At 43.2% G+C, this 25,419-nt stretch overlaps 1 long non-coding RNA gene across 1 annotated transcript; it reads right to left on the reverse strand.

Annotated features, from left to right (window-relative positions):
• Positions 1–16,051: 16,051 nt before the first annotated feature.
• LOC125384144 lies at positions 16,052–21,781 on the reverse strand. The gene is made up of 4 exons (XR_007222952.1): positions 21,692–21,781; positions 18,006–18,087; positions 16,412–16,637; positions 16,052–16,331 (listed from the first exon to the last, which is right to left on the reverse strand). It is a non-coding gene; the product is annotated as an uncharacterized LOC125384144 (long non-coding RNA).
• Positions 21,782–25,419: the final 3,638 nt, after the last annotated feature.

Genomic DNA, 25,419 nt, shown 5'->3' on the forward strand with positions numbered 1-25,419 from the left:
GTGGTGACAGGGGACGAAGATAGTGACTGGGACCGTGACAGAGACAAGGATGGTGACAGGGATGGTGACAGAGACAAGGATGGTGACAGGGATGGTGACAAGAGACAGGGATTGTGACAGAGACAGGGATGGTGACAGAGACAAGGATGGTTACAGGGAGGGTGACAGAGACAAAGATGATGACAGGGATGGTGACAGAGACAAAGATGGTGACAGAGATAAGGATGGTGACAGAGACAAGGATGGTGACAGGGATTGTGACAGAGACAGGGATGGTGACAGAGATAAGGATGGTGACAAGAGACAGGGATGGTGACAGAGACAAGGATTGTGACAGAGACAGGGATGATGACAGAGATAAGGATGGTGACAGACACAAGGATGGCGACAGGGATGGTGACAAGAGACAAGGATTGTGACAGAGACAGGGATGGTGACAGAGATAAGGATGGTGACAGACACAAGGATGGTGACAGGAATTGTGACAGAGACAGGGATGGTGACAGAGATAAGGATGGTGACAAGAGACAGGGATGTTGAAAAGAGACAGGGATGGTGACAAGAGATAGGGATGGTGACAGACACAAGGATGGTGACAGGGATGGTGACAAGAGACAGGGATTGTGACAGAGATAAGGATGGCGACAGAGACAAGGATGGTGACAAAGGCAAGGATGGTGACAGAGACAGGGATGGTGACAGGGAAATGGATGGTGACACAGACAGGGATGTGACAGAGACAAGGATGGTGACAAGAGACAGGGATTGTGACAGGGATGGTGACAGAGACAGGGATTGTGACGGAGACAGGGTTGGTGACAGACAAGGATGATGGCAGACACAAAAATAGTGACAGACGGGGGTGGTGACAGGGGACGAAGATAGTGACTGGGACCGTGACAGAGACAAGGATGGTGACAGGGATGGTGACAGAGACAAGGATGGTGACAGGGATGGTGACAAGAGACAGGGATTGTGACAGAGACAGGGATGGTGACAGAGACAAGGATGGTTACAGGGAGGGTGACAGAGACAAAGATGATGACAGGGATGGTGACAGAGACAAAGATGGTGACAGAGATAAGGATGGTGACAGAGACAAGGATGGTGACAGGGATTGTGACAGAGACAGGGATGGTGACAGAGATAAGGATGGTGACAAGAGACAGGGATGGTGACAGAGACAAGGATTGTGACAGAGACAGGGATGATGACAGAGATAAGGATGGTGACAGACACAAGGATGGCGACAGGGATGGTGACAAGAGACAAGGATTGTGACAGAGACAGGGATGGTGACAGAGATAAGGATGGTGACAGACACAAGGATGGTGACAGGAATTGTGACAGAGACAGGGATGGTGACAGAGATAAGGATGGTGACAAGAGACAGGGATGTTGAAAAGAGACAGGGATGGTGACAAGAGATAGGGATGGTGACAGACACAAGGATGGTGACAGGGATGGTGACAAGAGACAGGGATTGTGACAGAGATAAGGATGGCGACAGAGACAAGGATGGTGACAAAGGCAAGGATGGTGACAGAGACAGGGATGGTGACAGGGAAATGGATGGTGACACAGACAGGGATGTGACAGAGACAAGGATGGTGACAAGAGACAGGGATTGTGACAGGGATGGTGACAGAGACAGGGATTGTGACGGAGACAGGGTTGGTGACAGACAAGGATGATGGCAGACACAAAAATAGTGACAGACGGGGGTGGTGACAGGGGACGAAGATAGTGACTGGGACCGTGACAGAGACAAGGATGGTGACAGGGATGGTGACAGAGACAAGGATGGTGACAGGGATGGTGACAGAGACAGGGATGGTGACAGGGAAATGGATGGTGACACAGACAGGGATGTGACAGAGACAAGGATGGTGACAAGAGACAGGGATTGTGACAGGGATGGTGACAGAGACAGGGATTGTGACGGAGACAGGGTTGGTGACAGACAAGGATGATGGCAGACACAAAAATAGTGACAGACGGGGGTGGTGACAGGGGACGAAGATAGTGACTGGGACCGTGACAGACACAAGGATGGTGACGGAGACGGGGATGGTGACAGGGACAGGGGTGTTGACAGGGACAGTGACAGACACAAGGGCAGTAACAGACACAATGATAGTGACAGAGACGGGGATGGTGACAGATAAAAGGATAGTGACAGAGACGGGGAGGGTGACAGGGACAGTGATGGTGACAGAGACAATAATGGTGACAGACAAGGATGGTGACAGAGACAGGGATGGTGATAGGGACGGGGACGGCGATATGGACAGTAATAGGTCTAGGTCCAGGTGTAGGTCTTAGAATAGAGCCAGTGGTCGGTGGTAGTAATGAAGACAGCGACGGCGATAGTGTCAGACGCATGGATTGAGACAGTGTCATCGACGTTGACGTTGACAGAGATAGAGTGATACAGTCACTCACTATAGCTGTCGACATCCTCGCGTCGGGAACAACGTAGAAGAGGACACAGAAAAGTTTGGTGAATGTCCCATGACAGATGATAGTTGTTGAGCAGATAAAAAAGAATTGCGTTGACTTCCAAGTTTGCTGCTGTAATTTTCTTCTGCAGCCAAATTGGTCTCCAGCTCCCTCGATAATTATCTTTCTTTTCAGGGCTCGAGTGTCAACTTGGGACCTCATCACCAATGTGTTAGTAATCATTGTCAGTTGTCACGAAGACAATACAATAAGCAACATCTTTTGACGTTCCGCCAGCAGTTCGTGACTACCAAGAAATGCAACTGTTCCATTGATGTAAACCCTTATACTTCAAGACCAATGTGGAAACCCCCGAACAGTATGGTATCTGGGGACAGAGCAGACCCTGGGCAGTAATCTCAATACAGACGAAGAAAGGACGAGAGGGGGATTGGACATAGAGTAAAGCAAATTAGAAAAAAATGAAGTCCACTTCCATACATTTAAGCCATCCGAAGAGTGCGCAGAACGTTTCCCAAATTTGTCAATGTTTGAGGTCCTTAGGGTATTACCTCTTTGACTTTAAAACAGAAACTGGTACTTTGACCTATTTCAAGGGATTCATGTGGGTACTTCCGATACGGCCCTAATTCCAAGTCTATTTGTTGTAACTCCCGGATGCCCTAAGGATATTGAATACATGGTCTACCTGAACATGGGGTCGCGGGTGGCCCAGTCGTCTAAGGCTCCGCGATTCGCTGTGCAGAGTTGCGTCCCTTGGACAAGCCATAAACCTGATTGTGGGTTCGATTTCCGGTTCGCCCCGATTATGTTTCTAGGTTTGTCAGCACCATACCCATGGGTTTCGCCGAAGTGGTAAACGTCTGAGACCTGCCACACTTCGGGCTTTCCTCCCACATTAAGCTCACACACTGTGATATAACTGGAATACTGTTAAAAGCGGCGTTAAACCCATCTCACTCGCTCACTCAACCTGAACATGTCCTATACTCAGGGAATACCGCTTGGTCATGCTGCTCAATTTTTAGTAGTACCTATGTGTTTTTCCAAAGCATCAACCTCATTGATATTTTTGTTCAAGCGGTGTCTGTAATGATATGGCTCTGGGCATGACTGGACATTGTTCACAGTATTGACCCTGCCATTATGGCCTGGAACATACTCACACATGATACTATGGAATAACCTGAACCGAACCGGAACTGTATTAACACATTGGATGTCGGTTCAGGCGGAATGTGTATCACTTGTCTTCAAAAACTGTCTCGACTTGAGATGAACATATCAACATTTTAAGGTCTGAAAGAATATTAACGTTGTCAGAACGATCTCGGTGTCATAGAGACAGTGTCATTTATAAATATAGAAAATGTTCGATCATTTTTATGTGATGATTGCAGGATTACAAAAGATCAGATGACAGAGGTAAGACATTTTACTTCTTCTGTGCCTTCGGAAAAATTGATATTACTGACTTTACTAGTATTTCAGATGAGAGTGATTTTTCACATGCAGGAACAGCAATCGTTATATATAATTTTCTGCACTTGGATAGCCTTGTGGTCAAAGAGTTAGGTCGCGATGTTGGACGCTCAGTCTTGGTGCCTCTTGTCGTTATGTCTGGAATATTGTCGAAAATAGCAGAAAATCAACTCACTGATGGTAGTAAACACCATGGCAAGTGGGCGTCATATAGGATAGTTATGCAAATATATGATAGTGGGGACTGCTAGGCCGAAGGATTTGTTTTGGAGGCTTACCGATTCTGAACTGGTACAGCTCCCTTGCGTCTGTCAACAAGGTTATTCATCGAACAAGGTCATTCATAGAACATTCTACACGTCTGCTAACTCAGGCTTACGGTCTATTTCAGTCAACCAATAGTCGATCATCCTAATATCAAACAGACAATATATCCATTTCACATAGAATACCAGTATACAAAGTCTAGATCTGGAATGGAAGTCCTTGTACTTGACACTCTATCCACAGGATGTGTTGCCCTTCCAGTGGAGGTTGGGATGGGGCTAGGTTGAGGGAATTCACAAGCAGTAAACCAGTGTAGTGTTACACCATGGAGGTGATGAAATGGAAACGATGTCTGGTCGGGATGTAGATTTAAATTGAACAATTTGAAATCAAAATCAGGTAGACGTGTGAGCGAAGACACGTCGATGAACTGGAAATTGAAAATCGAGCGTATGGCTATGTTAATGCTAGATCTTCATGGCCATTTTGTCAAGATGTCTAAAATGAAATACGTTCTTGTTATTTGCCTGGAGTCGAGGTTGCCCTTGTCTAATGATGTACCTACCACTGCACACATAGCATTTAGTTCACTACTTAAATCTCATAATCAATACAGAGGCGGTCGGGTTAAAGCGTTCGCTCGTCACGCCGAAGATCCCGGGTTCGATTCCCGACATGGGTACAGTGTGTGAAGCCCATTTTTGGTGTCCCCCGCCGTGATATTGCTGGGATATTGCCAAAAGTGGCGTAAAACCATACTCACTCACTCACTCATAATCAATACAGAGGCGGTCGGATAGGCACATATTTAAGATAGAATCATTTTTAAAGTCGTCATGAATTTCGACATATCGTGATTTGATGTCATTATTTTGTATTATCTAACAGCCTGGTATATTTATGTATACACTTGACACCCAGTAATGCAGACGTATACACACTTTCCTTGTAGTACATAGGTACGTATTTGTCATCGTATCCTGTTGCTCATAGGAACCACTGGCGTATATAACCCATGATATAACTGTAATATTGCTGACTGGCATGATACAACACACAAAACATTCAATCAATATATTAGATTGACATATTGACTATGGGCTCTTTTATTACACAATATATTTCTTTCTATCTTCTAAAATCTAGACTTGCTTAATTTTGGTATCTAGATTAGTTTTGAAATTAAATGGAGAGTTATGGAGCAGGGCTATCAATTAATAACACAAGATTTTATGCCTTCACAAAGAGAGGCGTCCGTAAAATGTTATGACTAGCATAGGTCCATCGACCAATGCGCGTCGCCTCTGATGAGTTATTTGCAAACACATTTATAACCTGATATCCAATTTAATATGTGTTTATTCTCTGGTGTGTCATTCACGATTAAGAAATATTACTGTTTGGAATTTGTGAAAGAATGAGTTAATAGTTTGCTGTTGATCACCTTCTGAAATGTTCAGTCGCAACTGACCGAGTTTATAAAGATACTGATTGTTTTCTATATATTTTTAATGAAATAGGAACGCACTCGTTGTTGTCATATGAAAGTTGCACGTTGTAGCACATGCGAAATTGACTTCCCCGCCGGTCGATATTTGACATATGTTCTCAATTTATTCTGATATATCTGGTCGTTATTTGACGTATCTTAGCTGGACAGATCAGCAATCCTGGGTATTGTAAACCCTCCAGAAAAGACTCGGGTCTTGCTGAGCTTCGCTTCTCTTCCCTCAAGTTCTCTTATAAGTGTCAACTACAGATCTCTAAAGTGTTGATGTGATTCTACAGCATTCGGGGCTAAAGGGCATCCTACAACTCATTCGTGACCAACTCGTGTTATTCCGGGACAAGCCGAATAGCAACGAGTCTTCTTGCAGGTTACGGAAAGGGGCGAGTGTTGACGAATGGGTCGCCGCAGTACCCTATGCAGAGTTATGGCCCTTGAGTGTGACAGAAACTTCTGATAGTGGGGTCGATTCCCGTCGCGATCTGAATATGTTTTTTGGCTTGTCAGCACCATACCGTGCACGTGGGTGTCACCATGGTGGTTAACTTGCATCACTTCAAATTTTCCAACCTCATCAATCTGACATGCCGTGATAGAGCTGTAATACTGTTGTAGCCAAACGTGTTTTGACAGTGTCCTTCGGTCACCCCTACTGGGATGTCCTCAGATCTTTGTTTAGTGATAGCGAGAACTAAGATCTGATTTTAATGATATTGGTATTCAGAACTCCAAGGAAGGGAAGATCTGATAAATAGTTGAGTTGAATACCTTGCATAGGTTGAACTGGAGACAACAAAGGTGTGCAACTTAATATCATGCATTTGGTTTGAAATTAAATTATTTGGATTCAGTGTGGACAATTGAATACTTTATCGGAGCAGGATCGCTGCGGTCACGTCAGTCAGAGAAGAGTATGTGCTCTTGATCAGAAGTTTGTTTTGTTTCTTTGTTGTTTAACGCCGCAATATTCCATCTATATGACGGCGGTCTGTAAATAATAGAGTCTGGACCAAACAGGTCAGCAAGCCTTACCACCAGAGTTAGTCGCCTCTTATGGCAATCATAGGTTGCTGAAGACCTATTCTAACCCGATCAGGTGTTTGTAGTGACTAGAGACTAAACTATGCATTTGATCATTGATCATCGTTCTAAAGGCTTAACAGTTTATAAGATATTTGTAACTGCCTGTTTATAATTTCCACATCTATCGGATCGATCAGGGTTCTGTTTGTTTGTGTCTTTTGGATATGGGTGGTCGAACCGCGACGCAAAAAAACAAATATCGCACAAAACATTTTGCTCAACGAAAAAACAAATATCGCACAAAACATTTTGCTCAACGTGAACATGAACCTACTCTGTATGCAATACTTTGAACACGCTCTCTAAAGCAGTATAATCTACGTCGAGACAGTCTTACCAGGGGTCGGAAAGTTTGATAGAATCTGTGCTCACGCGATATGTATAGCTGACTCTGTACTGGTTATTAGGTGAGGTGAAATTGGGTTTAACGTCGGGTCCAAAATTATTGCATTTATATTGCGACGTGCATGCACGTGTGTGTGTGGCTGCTTGTACTAGACCGGACTGATGCCGATTTATAGTGCTAGCCCACTGAGATACCATGCCGCAGTTTAACATGAATACCCCACTCAGACACAGTATACTGACTCCGAGCCGACCAGTCCTTGCTTTAATCCCTTAATGACGAGCGCCAGACAGGGTAACAACAAGTACCATCTTTTAACGTCTTTTGGTATGACGCGGCCGGGGATCGAAGCCCGGACCTTCCGCTCTCCGGGAGGACGCTCTACCACTAGACCACGGAGGCGGTCGTACTGGTTATTAAATGTCAGAAGGGACACGATTGTATCAGTAATTAGGGGACTCATTCTGAAATCACTGGAGCCATTCCACAGACAAAACACGAAACTGTTATACAAGGCAACTGCGTTTTCGTTTAAAGGCTATTTTAAAAGATAATCCTTGAGTACCGGTAAAGGATACAAAAATATGTTTAATGTTCTCACCCGATGCTGCAGGTAAGATTCTTAGTGAGAGGTATTGTTTATTTTGTTTCTTTCTTGGTTTGTTGTTTAACGCCGCTATATGACGGCGGTCTGTAAATAATCGAGTCTGGACCAGACAGTCCAGTGATTGACATCATAAGCATCGATCCACGCAATTGGGATACGATGACATCCATCAACCAAGCCAGCGAGCCTGTACACCAAATCCCGTAAGTCGCCTCTTACGACAAGCAGTCGCCTATTACGACAAACATGGGTTGCTGAAGACCTACAATGTATTCTAACCCGGATCTTCACGGGTTTTATTGAGTGTTATAACACAATGTACAGCCTTGCACTGTTACTGGATGTAACCGGCTACACCTTTCTGAATATAACATGAGGAGCACAAACAAACTGTTTTGCACAGGCTTGATATAGCTCCAGGTTAGACTGAACATACATGTATCTTACAAATGGGGAAGTAACACACGGCGCTATTTCTGAAATGTAGTGTATCGACATGGCTCAACTTTTGCGGCACTATTACACACTTTCACGGCACTATCGCGCCACTTTAACGGCACTATCGCGCCACTTTTGCGCCACTATCGCGCCACTTTAACGGCACTATCGCGCCACTTTAACGGCACTATCGCGCCACTTTAACGGCACTATCGCGCAACTTATGCGGCATTATCGCGCCACTTTTGCGCAACTATCGCGCCACTATCGCGAAAGTACGCGCCATTTACGCGCCACTTTCGCGGTATTATCGCGCCATTTTCGAGTCACTTTCGCGGTATTATTGCGCCATTTTCTGGCCGTTTTTGCGGTATTATCGCGCCACCTTCGCGGTATTATCGCGCCATTTTCGAGTCACTTTCGCGGTATTATTGCGCCATTTTCTGGCCGTTTTTGCGGTATTATCGCGCCATTTACGCGCCAATTTCGCGGTATCATCGCGCCATTTTACTTTCACGGCACTATCGGGAACGTACGTATCGCAAAAGTATTTCACGATACATGGGAAGGAACTTTTGTAGAGTTCTCAACCCGGATCTCCACGGGTCTTATTTTCCTTGTACGATGTGTATAACGTAACAGGTTACAGTAACCAATGCCAATATTTGCAGCTATTAATGCTATATATGGTGGTTTCACAAGGAGAGGGGGTTTGGGAGGCCCGGAAGGGGGGTCGTACCCCACGTTTTTCAGGCTCGTTACATGCTAACAGCGCCCTTGACCAAGCTACTTCAGGACTCGGTATTATGTGACCATACCTGGAGACCCGTGAAGATCCGGGGTAGAATAGGTCTTCAGCGACCCATGCTTGCATAAGAGGCGACTAACGGGATCGGCTGGTCAGGCTCTCTGACTTGGTTGAAGCATGTCATCGATCTCAATTGCGTGGATCGATGCTCATGATATCAATCACTGGATTGTTTGGTCCAGACTCGATTATTTACAGACCGCCGTCATATAGCTGGGATATTGCTGAGTGCTGCGTAAAACAACAAACCAACCAACCAGCATTACTCAAACGTAATGTCTGAACTGCAAAAACAGAAACACAAAATCATCTTTAGACCAATGAATAAATCCCCAAAAGTCAATTTTACTATACACATTCACATTCACTGCCAACACGCACAGCTGTACCCATTCAAAGGAAATGAATTCTTCCTTTGAGCACTGAGCGCCAACATTCCCAAAACGCGGAGTTCACGCTGACTTTTCCCAAGTTTTGTTTATAAAACGAGACCTTGCGGCGGTCGCACCGGCATCACCCCGGAGGATGCTTTGGAGCTGTGATGTATGTTATTAAATGTTTACTTATAACTGAGTTTAACTTGCATACAAACGATCGTTAGAACTCTTTTTGAGGCATTGGACACTTGAAAACATTACTCACATTACACTATTTATGAGTTGTTCACCTCCTGTACATGTAGCTGTGGTCTGTATTTGGTTATAGCTAGTTTGGTTCTTGTGTTTAGGTTCTTTTGGAGACAGTTAGGTGGATGGCAACTGCTCTCGATGACATGTTGATGTACAGTTTACTCTGCTACTTTGAGAATACATTTCACGGTTTGTTTGTGTGTTATTTTACGCCGCACTTGACGACATTCGAGGTCAATAGCGACGTGATGTAAACAGTCGAATCTGGCCGAGACAAACCAGTGGTTGATAGTACGAGCGCGGCACCACGCCGTCCAGGAACGATGACACTCAATCAACCAAGTGACCAAGCGCGACCACCCGATCCACTTCAGTCGACTTGTACAGATTACTGAGGGCCAATGCTTAATATTCTAACCCGTTTCCCAACGGGGTTACTTAAGGAAAAGTTTGATGATATACACAGCACAAGAGAAACATGTAAATCATTTATACATTAAAGGTCCGGGTTTCCAGCAACCCAGGCTTGTATTAAGAGGTGACTATGTTTGTCTTAAGAGACGACTCACGGGATCCGATGGTCAGGCTCGCTGACTTAGTTAACGCATGTCATCGTATCCCATTTGCGCAGATCGATGCCTGGACTGGTCCAGATTATTATTTACAAACCGCCTTCAAATAGCTGGGATAAACAAATTTTATACATTAAACGTCATTATCATCATCCGAAAACGCCTCTTGTATAATGTCCAACGTCAGACACAGGAATCAGTTACGGGATTTATTGATTAATTCAGAAGCGTCCGTAAAATATAATCCATGAATCGACAAATTCTGTTTGGCGATAGTGTGCTGGGTGTCGACTTGACAAAACACGCGAATAACTATTTCAACATAACTTTTTCGGGTGGGGATTGTGTTGGGGATTCTCATGAGGCAGCGTATGGGAATCAAGTTAAACTTGCCCTAAAACAAAATTAAATGATAGATGATACATATTTCAGTAAAGAGACCACGGAGCCTTTCTGTAACAGGACAACGAGTATGCATGAAACGTGTGCCGCAATATTCCAGGAATATGAGTTCAAATTATTGGTCGATGACATACTGTGATACACCTGTTTGACATATGTGTCGGGGTGTGTGAGCAAATCGATGGTTTGTAATCAATCTGTCATGTATAGAGAAAGATTTCATGTATCATAAGCTTACAATGTAAATTCTCGTCATTTGTGTACCAAGCGAAAAAGAAAAGAATTGTTAACGAAATAAACATACCCTGTACCAAGAAATCAAATAATATAGGTATCATTTGTAGATAAGCCGTTGGCGTTTAATAAATTAAATATACTTGATTATATACGACAGGTGAAACGACACGAAAGAAATACTTTTAATGACGATTTCACAATGGATTAAGACGTTGTGACTACAACAGTATTATCACACATGACAATAGTCCATGTTTTATGAACAAATAATTATTACAATAACGTTCGCATTAATTCCGACAAAAAGGTGATATCTGTAACCGCGATAGCAGAGGTGCTGTGCTGCCATGGCAACACATCATGTAATGCGTGGATGACCCGGGTCAACCCTGTTTCAGTCATCTTGGTCATACTCCACCCAGATTAGGCTCTTGGTCCTCTTCTTCACGGCTTACCCTGGCAAATCCTTAGTTATGTTTGTGTTCACGTTTGTGTTCACGTTTGTGTTCACGTTTGTGTTTACCTGCAGTTTCAGATAATTTGAAGCTCCACCTTGTTAGGTTGCCTAACAATGTATAAAAAAATTTGCAACACACTGACATGACCTTGTGAAGATGTTATTTTACCTTATACAAATAGGGGGGTTCTTGAAATGTGGCTGATTTAACAAGGAACCACAATAAACAACGTCGAGTGATTGTTTTGAAACGCTTTATCACACGAATATACTGAGTCTTTTATATACACGTGGCCACGTGAAATATGTCCCTTGTTGACGAAGGTCTACCAATCAACAGCGATAGTCTTCTTTATTGTGTATCAAAATTAGGATATATTTGACGTAGGGCGTTTTAGGGTGACGTCGCTTGTCTTTTGGGTGTACTACTTAATTGGGGGAATTAGTCGGTAGCAGCGGTCACGACTGGCTATCACCTTGAAGGACAGAGAAGGCTGTTGAGTTGTTGGCGTTTATTGGTGGAAGCAGAGTGAAGTTTACACAGAAGTACATTTAATTGTAATGGCACGATAATATATATAAGAGGTTGAGTCACATTCATCTAATTGTATACATGTAATTATAACAATTCAATACGTGTACAACACGTACGATCATAATAATACAATCGGCATACAACCGGTAATAACATGACTGTAAAGATGTACAATATATTTGTTTAACGGATGGTTATTAAAAGGCATTAATTACGCGAAAATGTGTCTGGTAGAAAACAGTAGAAAAACAGTCACGCGTGGATATTCTGTTATAAGAGACAATATAATTACATGTTGGCCGACTCAGTTTTCAATGTTACTAAGTTGCAGGCAAATCATTGCTATGAGTATGTGTCACTGAATGTAGGAACGTACAAGTTATTGACATTGGTACACATACTCATATTGGGATGTTGCCGTGCAACTAGTATACTTATATACTAATATACTAATATATGTTCGCGAGAGGAAGTATTGTCTGGATATTTAGTCAATGATAATTTTTACAACGCTACGATATAGTCGAAATAGATCTAACCTATACCTAGCGTATTAAGATCGTAGCTGACAAAATAAGTTAGCAGTTAAGTAAATAGTGACTTACCTTGAAGGACAGAGAAGGCTGTTGAGTTGTTGGCGTTTATTGGTGGAAGCAGAGTGAAGTTTGCTACCACCGACCGCCGTATATATACAACTCAGGCCTTCATTACGTTACATAACTAAAGATCACAACATCCCAGGTGTCAGCGGTTGATCGACTGTAACAATGGGTGGGTGTGTCATTATTTACGGATTTATTCAAGTAGGTTGTTGTATTGCCTAACTGACCCTTACATCACTGTCGGACTGACCATGTATGCCGGCCCTGTGACGTGAAGTTGCCTCACCAATCACTGGTTCTCAGAGAGACTGACCCTTTGTGTCAGCCTGGCTGGGCAGACTAGCATAATGAGCCACTGTCTCACAGCTGGAGTGACCGTGAGTTTAGCCGCATATGTGAAACATAAAATATCTTGTATGCGGCGGTCAGTTAGTGCATTCGCTATACTGAATTTACTTTAAGAATAGTCAGATTAGTTTACCGATATAGGTCGATTGATATATATTTTCTAATAGGAATTTGGTGTTAGAAGAAAGCTATGACAATACCCCTCTGCGACAGGAAGCTTTTGTCCACAAAAGCAAAAAAATAGAATTGACATAATTAGGTAAGGATAAACGGTGATACAGACATGGTAATACAATGCAAAAAACAATAAATGTGATACAGACATGGCAATACAATGCAAAAAAGACATAACATTTGATTAATGTTCATCAACGATAATGGTCATAATCATTTCTGGTACAAAATGGATTATCATCATTATTATTTGTTCTAATTAATAGTTTTTGTTGTTGCGATGTTCAAGACAGATATGAGAAAACATAAAGACCGAATAGTTGGGCAAGAGCACTTGGTGATGAGGAAGTTTGGAAACAAGGGCTTGTGTGGCCCTACAAAATTCGAAGCATACCTGCGATAGTGATGGTAATGCTGTAAAGAAAATTAGGGTAAGAAAGTGAAGCAATGATGGGATCAGTATCATTGAGTTACCTTGGTTAACCCTTCATTTCACCACAATGTTGACATCATTCTCACGTAGATATATTGGTTGGACATGGAAGTTTATGATTTACGAAAATGTTATGGTTACGTTTTCTACCTGTCTGGGTGATGAGGTTACGATTGGCTTGATCGTGGCAGTTCCGTTGGCTGAGGTCCTTGCGAGAAGGTTGACCTGGTGACATTAGAGCATTTTGGGACCTGTGCAACATCATCCGATATGGATGTTAGAAGATCACGGCCCTGCTCAGGAGTCGATTGTTGGAACTACTGAGGTGACTGGTGCCTGACTTGTTTTGAGGCGTTTGGTTTGACTGGTGCCTGACTTGCTTTGAGGCGTTTGGTTTGACTGGTGCCTGACTTGTTTTGAGGCGTTTGGTTTGACTGGTGCCTGACTTGTTTTGAGGCGTTTGGTTTGACTGGTGCCTGACTTGTTTTGAGGCGTATGGTTTGACTGGTGCCTGACTTTTGCAGCTCTTCTCTGTGATTCTTCGGTGTTCTGCCAGTCGTTGACCTGGTCCAAGAAAGGATCCTCTCACCAGTTGAATTAGGATATATTTGACGTAGGGCGTTTTAGGGTGACGTCGCTTGTCTTTTGGGTGTACTACTTAATTGGGGGAATTAGTCGGTAGCAGCGGTCACGACTGGCTATCACCTTGAAGGACAGAGAAGGCTGTTGAGTTGTTGGCGTTTATTGGTGGAAGCAGAGTGAAGTTTACACAGAAGTACATTTAATTGTAATGGCACGATAATATATATAAGAGGTTGAGTCACATTCATCTAATTGTATACATGTAATTATAACAATTCAATACGTGTACAACACGTACGATCATAATAATACAATCGGCATACAACCGGTAATAACATGACTGTAAAGATGTACAATATATTTGTTTAACGGATGGTTATTAAAAGGCATTAATTACGCGAAAATGTGTCTGGTAGAAAACAGTAGAAAAACAGTCACGCGTGGATATTCTGTTATAAGAGACAATATAATTACATGTTGGCCGACTCAGTTTTCAATGTTACTAAGTTGCAGGCAAATCATTGCTATGAGTATGTGTCACTGAATGTAGGAACGTACAAGTTATTGACATTGGTACACATACTCATATTGGGATGTTGCCGTGCAACTAGTATACTTATATACTAATATACTAATATATGTTCGCGAGAGGAAGTATTGTCTGGATATTTAGTCAATGATAATTTTTACAACGCTACGATATAGTCGAAATAGATCTAACCTATACCTAACGTATTAAGATCGTAGCTGACAAAATAAGTTAGCAGTTAAGTAAATAGTGACTTACCTTGAAGGACAGAGAAGGCTGTTGAGTTGTTGGCGTTTATTGGTGGAAGCAGAGTGAAGTTTGCTACCACCGACCGCCGTATATATACAACTCAGGCCTTCATTACGTTACATAACTAAAGATCACAACATCCCAGGTGTCAGCGGTTGATCGACTGTAACAATGGGTGGGTGTGTCATTATTTACGGATTTATTCAAGTAGGTTGTTGTATTGCCTAACTGACCCTTACATCACTGTCGGACTGACCATGTATGCCGGCCCTGTGACGTGAAGTTGCCTCACCAATCACTGGTTCTCAGAGAGACTGACCCTTTGTGTCAGCCTGGCTGGGCAGACTAGCATAATGAGCCACTGTCTCACAGCTGGAGTGACCGTGAGTTTAGCCGCATATGTGAAACATAAAATATCTTGTATGCGGCGGTCAGTTAGTGCATTCGCTATACTGAATTTACTTTAAGAATAGTCAGATTAGTTTACCGATATAGGTCGATTGATATTTATTTTCTAATAGGAATTTGGTGTTAGAAGAAAGCTATGACATATTTAAGAATCTTAACCCGAATATATCGTTTTGTCAAATAGTCTTATTTTGTAGAAAGTCCTGTCACATGTACAGAGATATTTGTATCGGATGACACACAATATGTTCACAATAAGGATGTCTCGGATGAAATGAAAGATTTGAGAAACAATGATTTAGCCTCGGTGTTTACACACACACACAAATTCTACCCTGAACGTGATAGGTGTTCTGAAAACTTGTTTCGTTAAAAATAATTGTTAGGTGCATAGAGGAGTGCAGTCCAATATCCTCTCGATAAGTGTATTTCAAAGTTTTAAGCTTTTACCACTTTTCACAAGTCCCCTGCCCTGCATAATACACCATGTCTCGTTAAGGCAGAGAACACACTGACGCCAGCCACACTACATACCTATGTAACATTACCGCAATGGCAGTCCCGTTCAACGAAGGATGACCAATAGCTTGTTAACAAATACCTGCACCAGTTGCTTACCGATACAAATAAAGCGTCCCTTGCAAACTGCAGTCGATAAAACCTACAAGAACCTGATGCCATTAACCCTGGGGACAGGACTTCAACAACATTATTCTTTCAATGCGACGTTCCATGTCATCAACAACAGGGTAAGGCTTAGTTATGTAGCTGAGATTATTTATAAACAGAAGGGCGATCGGGTAGCCAAGTGGTTAAAGCGTTCGCTCTTCGCGCCAAGGCCCGGGTTCGTGTCTAAACATGAGTACAATATGTTAAGCCCATTTCCCCGCTGAGATATTGCTGGAATATGGGTAAAACGGTGTAAAACGGTGTAAAACTCGCCTGCTCACTCACTCACTCATGTAAACAGTGTAAAAAGAAATCGAAATAATAAGTCAACCCTGTCTCCAGTTTTTAAAATGACCCTTTAAGATACCACCTACCCTGTTCGTAATGCAGCACTTTATTAAAACATTGACGTTTAATTTGTTTTTATTGTGTGGTATAAGCGAAAAAGGATGTTAGACGCCATTCCAAAACATCCACTCCGACACGTGGTCCATTGTGAAGCACCTGCAAATAATCAAAGCATGGTGTGTTATGACATCAGGTTCCAGTGGAGTCGTGAAGAACTGATAAAATGTCTATATTACCATTATCTAAACCAATGAAGCCAGGGCGCCTCCATTACGCACATCCGGTTCAGCGAATGTTCCCCATCCTGGTCTCCCCACTTCTAGTACAGACAACAGCCACGTAATGCGCCCTGATATAATGGACCGCATTGCTGTGGAGGTTTATCTTATCTGGAACTGGATACCGAGTGTTGGTGTTGAGTGGAGGCCGGTGGAAGCTGTTTCATCTGCTCTGGAGACCTTTCTGGAACCGAGTTTTGGTTAAAGATGCATATCGTTTCGGTTCTTATAGAATCAACTTGACCTCTTAATGCTTTTACTATTTAGATAAGAAGGGTTGTTACTGTCGTGTTCCAGTAAATGAAGAACACATGAGGGTATTGATAGTTTTTTAAAATATAATTTGATACGAAAAAATTAACGCCAGATGTCCAGCATACCACACCGAAAAAGAGAATCATTTCTACAGCCTCCAGCATACTGTGCAAGCTGCCCCCTACCTACCCCTGCCACCTATATATGGTGCCCTGGAAGGGAATGGATAAAGTGCCCTAAAATTAATAAACATAGGTGCCCCTGACATACAAATGCTTCCCTAGAGATACTATCAATAGTCTCTACAACATACTTTATATATTGTCCATATTGCCCTGATGTACTGACATTGTACTGATGCTTTATGTACAGCCTCCCGGCATACCACACACATAGTGCCCCCGATGTATTGTACATATTGCCCCGCCCCTGATACTTTATATACAGCCTCACGGCATACCGCACACACAGTGCGCCCAATTTATTGTACATATTGCCCCGCCCCTGATACTTTATATACAGCCTCCCGGCATACCACACACATAGTACCCCCAATTCATTGTACATATTGCCCCGCCCCTGATGCTTTATATACAACCTCCCGGCATACCGCACACACGATGTATTACATATTGCCCCGCCCCTGGTGCTTTATATACAGCCTCCCGGCATACCGTACACACAGTGCCCCCAATTTATTGTACATATTGCCCCGCCCCTAATGCTTTATATACAGCCTCCCGGCATACCACACACACAGTGCCCCCAATTTATTGTACATATTGCCCCGCCCCTAATGCTTTATATACAGCCTCCCGGCATACCACACACATAGTGCCCCCAATTTATTGTACACATTGCCCCGCCCCTGATGCTTTATATACAGCCTCCCGGCATACCACACACATAGTGCCCCCGATGTATTGTACATATTGCCCGCCCCTGATGCTTTATATACAGCCTCACGGCATACCGTACACATAGTGCCCCCAATTTATTGTACATATTGCCCCGCCCCTAATGCTTCATATACAGCCTCCCGGCATATCACACACATAGTGCCCCCAATTTATTGTACACATTGCCCCGCCCCTGATGCTTTATATACAGCCTCCCGGCATACCACACACATAGTGCCCCCGATGTATTGTATATATTGCCCGCCCCTGATGCTTTACATACAGCCTCCCGGCATACCGCACACAGGGGTATATACATGCCCCCGAAATATTGACATGTACATATAGCCCGGGTCGCCCCTTATGCTCAATATAGCGTCTCCCTGCAGGTTAGTCACCTTGACTCGAGTCTCCCTGACATGGCTTGCATACCGTGACGTTGCAGTATCTGCTATCTTCCACTGCATTCCGCCACCTCATCTGTAAAAACAAGACATGTAAAACCATTCAGAAGAGGATACATTTGGTGTTGATGTCGTCCTCATTCCACACAGCTAGTCAGTGCATGTAGTAAATGGACTGTTGCAGCAACGCCCTTACAGTGAGGGCTTATCTATACATGTAGCGAGAATCAAGATATGCCAACATCCACTGAGCTGCGAACAGAACCCGTCGGCTGAGTCAAGCCCTGCTACTTCTGACGAATCTGTAAATGACCCAATCTGGCTTGGAACGTTGATTGCAAATCATAATGTTCGTCAAAGATAATCAACACGTGCGAAGGCAGCCGATATCACTGTACACTGCATGTTTCCAATAACATTTGAAAGATATTTGTCTTCCACAATAGTACAATAACAATTCTCACATTGTCATCGGTTATGCGGCAACTAATTTCTTATATCTTCGTCTTCGTCAGGCTTTAGATTATGTGACAATGGCCGCAATTACATTGTTGTGGCCTTAGATTAATGCCATTGAATCAAAAGGGTTGTTGTAAGCACGCTGTTGTTCAGCTGCAATTTACCTGGCGGTGTTGCGTCCCATATCTTTTAGGCTTGCCAGAAACCTATGATCGAGGGTTCGAATCCGAGGTTTGCTCTTATTACGTTTCTAGGTTTCTCAGCACTATACCCGTACACGTGGGTTTCCTCAAAGTGGTAAACGTCTAAGACCTGCATCACTTTGGCCTTTCCCTTCCACGTGGAGCTGACACACGGTGATATAGCTGGTATACTGTCCTCCCCCTTCCGTGCAGGCGGCACGCGACACTCAATGATCTAAGTCGCCACAACTCGTCGTCCCCTTTAAGTAGCCGCGGTAGGACCCTTTGACCATGGGTTCGAATCCTAGTGTCTACCTGATTATGATCCTTGATCTGTTAGCACCAGTCTTGTACTCACGGCTTTCCTTGAAGTGAAATACATCAACACCACTTTGAGCTTTTAGTCACTCGATTAGTCTTTTAGTCACCCACACAACCAATCACTCACTCCACCCTCTGTCCACCCACTCACTTAATTCACTTAATCACACAATCGCACACACACTGCTGGTGTTATTACCGCCTACTCGTTAGTAAGAAAGGAAACGCACCTGTTCTTAAACAAATAAAACTGATCCTAAAAACCCATAGCAAAGATGTGTAATCCGTTGCACTGACGTACCTTCCACAAGGCCAAAGACAATTTATTTTATAACATGTGCGGGAAAATAAATGACCCCAACTACTAGTATTAAACATAAACTTAACTAATCCTCCACAGTATCTCGAATCGTTATTAAGTCACGCATATGGCCGTCAAGCCAGTGAACCAACATCCGATCTTATTTTAATAATATGACACACATGCACTGGGGTAATACCCCATCTTCAGGATGTAGACAGTTACATTCCAGTAACCTGAGACTAATGGGGATTTCCCGGCGCACAGGGTCTGCATGTCTTGATTCAAATGTAGAATCTTCGAACTATCGAAATAACACCGTTTCATTTGTTTAGTGTTTTTCTGTACGCTGCATCGGTAATTTTCAAGTTATCTAACCGCGGCCTGTAAGTAAATTGCATGTGCCAGGCGACACAGTCGTTGATACCAGTGTACGACTCTGCTGGGGTTCGTTGACATGTAAACACTTCTAACCCGATCCCGATTCTTCACGGGTAATAATATGCTGTTTGGAAAAAAACAGAATTGTTCATAAAGAACGTACAGAACGAGGCTCGGACATCATCCTTGACTTAGTGTTCAGTTAAAATGGTAATTGGCACTACTGGTAATACTACAAAAACGACCCGTGAAGATCCGGGTTAGAATAGGTCTTCAGTAACCGATGCTTGCTGTAAAAGGCGACTATGCTTGTCGTAAGAGGCGACTAACGGGATTGAGTGGTCAGGCTCAGTGACTTGGTTGATGCCTGAAATCTTGCGAGACAAATATCATGTTCATGAATCGAAGGTTTTATGCACTTTACAGCCTTCCTTGAGCAAAACTGGGGCACGGGTGTTTCACTCGCTTAAGGCGACGCGATTTGCAGTTTCATTCCTTAGTCATACAAGGATCCAATTATCATGGGTTTGAATCCTAGATTCTTCCCGATTATGATCCTTGGTTGTTAGTATTATGCATATACTCGTTGATTATACTGAGGTAGTCACTGTGGATCTTCTTCCCATATGACACGACGTGAGTCATCCTGGACTCATGAAGCTGAATTTAAGGATGTAACTGAATTTTATGTAATAGACAACATGAAGAAATTAATGATTTATGCAGTACATCTTATGCAGATAGCCCCTGCTCAAGAGCGTTCAGTCACATGCTTTTGTGAGTGATTGAGTGAGTAAGTATGGTTTTACGCCGCTTTTAGCAATATTCCAGGTAGATCACGGCGGGGGACACCAGAAATTGGCTTCACACATTGTACCCATGTGGGGAATCGAACCCGGGTCTTCGGCGTGGCGAGCCAACACTTTAACCACAAGGCTACCCCACCGCCCTTGTTTCAGTTGGGACAATATCACATATTGCCACTGTCCGTAATATATATTAATGCACACTTTCAAGGAAAACTTTCAATGTTTAGGTGTCGTTAGTGACAGATGTGAATAGGTTTTCGACCACAGAATTGAAAAAATGACATCATAAGATCAAGAGGTTATCACGGTTGTGTGTTTTTGGATAGTTAATATCCTGTATTAATACTTGAAATAAACAGTATTTATTCATATCGTAATGTTTATCCATAATACAGGATATTTACCATTCCAACACATACTCGAGTGATAACCTCAGTCTATATACCTGAACCTGCAGATAACAAATCCCACAAATTACCATTGTATATACTTCAACCGTTTACATGGTGTTACGTTCAGCACACCTGAAGTTATTGGAAAATAATGGCTCACTAATGAGGTAAAACATCCTCAGCATGTTCTTTGGGCAAACAGTTCAGATCTGTACGTCAGCACTGAACTGTACGTTTTGACAAGCGAGAAGTGCTTGTTTCGGCAATTGCCTGTGAAATCATTTCCCGGATACGTCCATATCTGTAAGAACTGATAGTGCAAGTTGCAGTGAGCGTGTTTGGGTATCAGTTTATCATGTTTACGTTCACACATGGGGTTAACGCATAACATATACCTTCTTATCGCTTTCCTCCAAATGGACACTGTATCGTGAACTTCCACTCAACAGTCAACGAATCTGACAGGGGAAATATTCGTGTGCGAAATCTCAAAACTCGAATATAGCTACTCTAATTACATCAGCTAGTTACGCCCACTTCGTTGAAGCAGGGAGACTATACAAAGATTACGTCCACTTCGTTGAAGCAGGGAGACTACACAAAGATTTACGCTCCCTGGTTGAAGTAAACTGTCGATTGTTGATCATGTTAGAGTAACACGCCTAGAAGCGGGAGAAAGGTTAAATTCATAAATAGAAATACTGATTATACATGTTAACTTAGGATTAATTAGGTATAATTTTGATTAGAGACCATAGCTTTGGAAGTTTATTAATACAAGCGCACACACGCATACTGACATGCACTGACCACGAATAATCTGCTTATTAATTACCTGATACGTTATCATTCAAAAGCATCACAGGCTTGCGAAATTGCATTTCCTTCCCAAACTTCCACATGGTCGACCTCAGGACCAGTCTAGAGAAGATGACCTTCACCCCATTACTGATACAACCCCTGTGCAAATCCTGTCCAATTATTGCTGCAATCTCGGCGACAGGATACAAATAACTGCCGAATCGTGACCCTACTGTACATAGATAACGTTGATAGATTGAACGACAATGTGATGCGGCCACATTGCAGTCAGATTAATGCCCATGGCTTAACGTCAATAATAGTCAAGAGCTCACAAACACCGCTGACCAAACAGCGGCGAGTCCTATGATGGCGCTGTTGGGAGCTCGTTGGGAGCCCAAATATGAACATTGCATGGGCTGTCCGAGATATCAAGCTATGGTTACACATTTCAGTTAAACATGCCGTATTATGTAGTTCGGGGATGGCGCTAGTTGGTGAATATTATTAGAACGCGGAGTTGCTGTTGACTCGTCTAACACAGCTACCGAGAAATGGAGATAGCCAGCCAATAGCACTCTTCATACGTAGTTTTCGGGAACAATTACGCTGAAAGGTTAAAACGTACATAGTTTTAGTGTTGAATTATTTTGATAAAGCAAACTTGTCTAAAGACCGGAAATTCATAATTATGTAGTTGTATTCAAAAGGTTACGAAAGGTTAAATCGACCACGTCTCGTGAGGGTTCTGAGTTAGAATAGCTCCCCAGAAACCTATGCTGGTGGCAATAGGCAACTAAATAGATCGAGTGACAAGGCTTTGTGAGGTGGTTAATCGGGCGTTGCTCACAATGCCAATCAATGGTTTGTTTGTTTGTTTGGCCGCCGCCATACAGCTGGTATAGAACTGTCCGGCGTTAAACAACGAACAATATAAGCGACAAAACCATTGCCATAATCATAAGTGTTCATTGTACGATCCCGACTGTATCATAAGCATGCGTTTGTGAATCATTGTCAAATAGTGATGACACCAGGTCAAATCAATAACATAATCTGTAACACCATGACGCATCTACGCTATCTATACACCTTGTCACACGACTGAGGAACTGATAACATTCTTAACAATCTTCACAATGCTTCATTACGGACGGAGTGGTGCGGCGTGGAATTATGTGTAGAAAATCAATCGCCAGAAGAATTGACATTTAATTTATCACCTCGTCACTTCATACAAATCTTCTGTGTCATCAGTTTGGATCCGCATAGAGCATGATCTTTGCACGATGAAAGCCTTTCAGCTGTGCACTTTTCTCCATGGTAGTGTTTGTTTGTTTGTTTAACGCCGCACTCCAATATTCCACCTATATGACGGTGGTCTCTTAATAATCGAGTCTGGACCAGACAATCCAGTGATTGATATCATGAGCATCGATCTACGCAAGTGGGATCAATGACATGCAACGACCAAGTCAGCGTGCCTGATAACCCGAGCCCGTTAGTCGAATCTTTACGGGTCCCATGGTAGTTGCATACAGAGGCTTAACGTTACCTGTGTTATGGAGCGTGTGGTATGGACAGTTTATCCAAGTTATGTTGCTTATGTCAGTATACTTAAATCTTACAGAACATAATATCTACTGCTAAAAAGAACTTAAGAGAACTCACGATCTGCATGATACGTTCAGTCGATAACAACAACAAACCGTGTGGTGCACGTGGAATCCATGCGCTATGTGTATTCAAGGTGCACGTGTATTCCATGCCCTATGTGTATTTGTAGTGCACGTATGTTCGTGTTGCACGTGTATTCCATGCTCTATGTGTATTCGTAGTGCACGTATGTTCGTGTTGCACGTGTATGTCATGCTCTATGTGTATTCGTGGTGCACGTGTGTTTGTTGCACGTGTATTCCATGCTTTATGAGTTTCGTGTTGCACGTGTGTTCGTGTTGCTCGTGTATCCCATGCTCTATGTGTATTCAGTGTGCACGTGTGTTCGTGTTGCACGTTTATTCCATGCCTTATGAGATTCGTGTTGCACGTGTGTTACATGCTCTATGTGTATTCGTGGTGCAACTGTGTTCATGTTTCTCGTGTATTCCATGCTCTACGTGTATTCGTAGAGTATAGAATCCACGTACACCACGAATACACGTAGAGCATTAAAACCACGTGCACCACTTCACCCCCTTGCTCGGTTCCCTGTTGTGTAGAAATTGATTCTTCTGTTACAAGCGTCACGCCTTCTGTTACCAAAACGCGGTGTTTTATTAACATCGATCTTTCTTTCGTTACTTTTTGTAACACTGTACATATATACTCAACAACAAAAGTTCCCGTGACACCAACATTTTAGTGTATTTTTCAAACAAGTAAAGTTTGGTTTTCAATATTCTAGTACATGTATGGAATCAAGTCACAAAAACGCAACTGCTACAGAAAAGCTTGGATTCCATGCCAAAGTTGACTTTTATGCCAGCCCCATGTGTTTCAATACCTAAGAATAGGTATAAAAACTTGTGCATTAACGGAATTCCATATGCATTGTTTAGCATCGTGCTGACAACAACCACTCAGAAAAACAACACAATTACGCAATTATTCAACATTACGAAATGCCACGCCTGTCCGAAAATGAGAGTCTGCGAGCCATTGGTGTGCTTGAAGCAGGATCAAGTGAACGTGATGTTGCAAGACAATTTAACGTTCACAAAAAACACCATTTGGTGTTCATGGCAACGTTGGCAAAAGACGAATGCAGTCAGAGGCCATCCTCGGAGTGGCAGGCCACGCGTAACCAATAATCGACGAGACAACTGGATTCGAACAACACACCTACGAAATCGATTCCAGCCAGCAACAGTGACTGCAAGAAGCATCCCTTGTCTTCGATGAATATCTTCACAAACCGTACGTTGTCGCCTCAGATGTGCAGGGATTGTCGCCAGAAGACCCGCCAGACATCCCATTTTGAAAGGAAACCACCGCCAAGCACGTCTACAGTGGTGCAGACAGCGTCTACGCTGGACGGCCATGCAGTGGGGACAAGTTCTATTCACAGACGAGTCTCGTTTTCACCTCAGCCACAGCGATGGACGGATTCGAGTGTACCGACGTCGAGGTGAACGTTACGTCAATCATTGTGTCATGGAAGAAGATCGGTTCGGGGCGGCAGCGTTATGGTATGGGGTGGGATTACAGCAAGACAGAGGACCCGTTTAGTAGTGGTAGAGGGAAATCTCAATGGACAGCGCTACCGCGACGAGATCATCGGCCCTGTTCTACTGTTTTTTGCGTCGTCATGGCCCAGGCATTACCTTTCAACACGACAACGCCCGGCCTCATATTGCTCGACTTGTTCGGGATTCTCTTCAACAAAACAACGTGAATGCCATCCCCTGGCCGGCTCGATCCTCTAATCTCTCACCAATCGAGCACATGTGGGATGAGATGGATCGGCGCCTTCGACGTCAACCACGTGTTCCACAGACACTCCAGGAACTTCGAAACATGCTCCAGCAGATATGGACAGATATCCCATAGGACTTGGTGTGCGACGCCTGGTCCATTCCATGAGACGAAGATGTGTTGCTTGCATCGCAACCAGAGGTGGACACACACGCTATTGATTTGTAAATTTTGGAATGTTCATGTTTTTTAAATATGAAATCACGCATTTTCTGTATGGCAGTATGGCAAATTAAACCATTTGAACACTTACAGGAGTCTTTTATCTGTTGCAAACCGAAATTATTT

The sequence above is a fragment of the Haliotis rufescens genome, unplaced genomic scaffold (assembly GCF_023055435.1).
Source record: "Haliotis rufescens isolate VD_foot unplaced genomic scaffold, xgHalRufe1.0.p SCAF_28, whole genome shotgun sequence".
NCBI classification, from domain to species: Eukaryota; Metazoa; Mollusca; class Gastropoda; order Lepetellida; family Haliotidae; genus Haliotis; species Haliotis rufescens.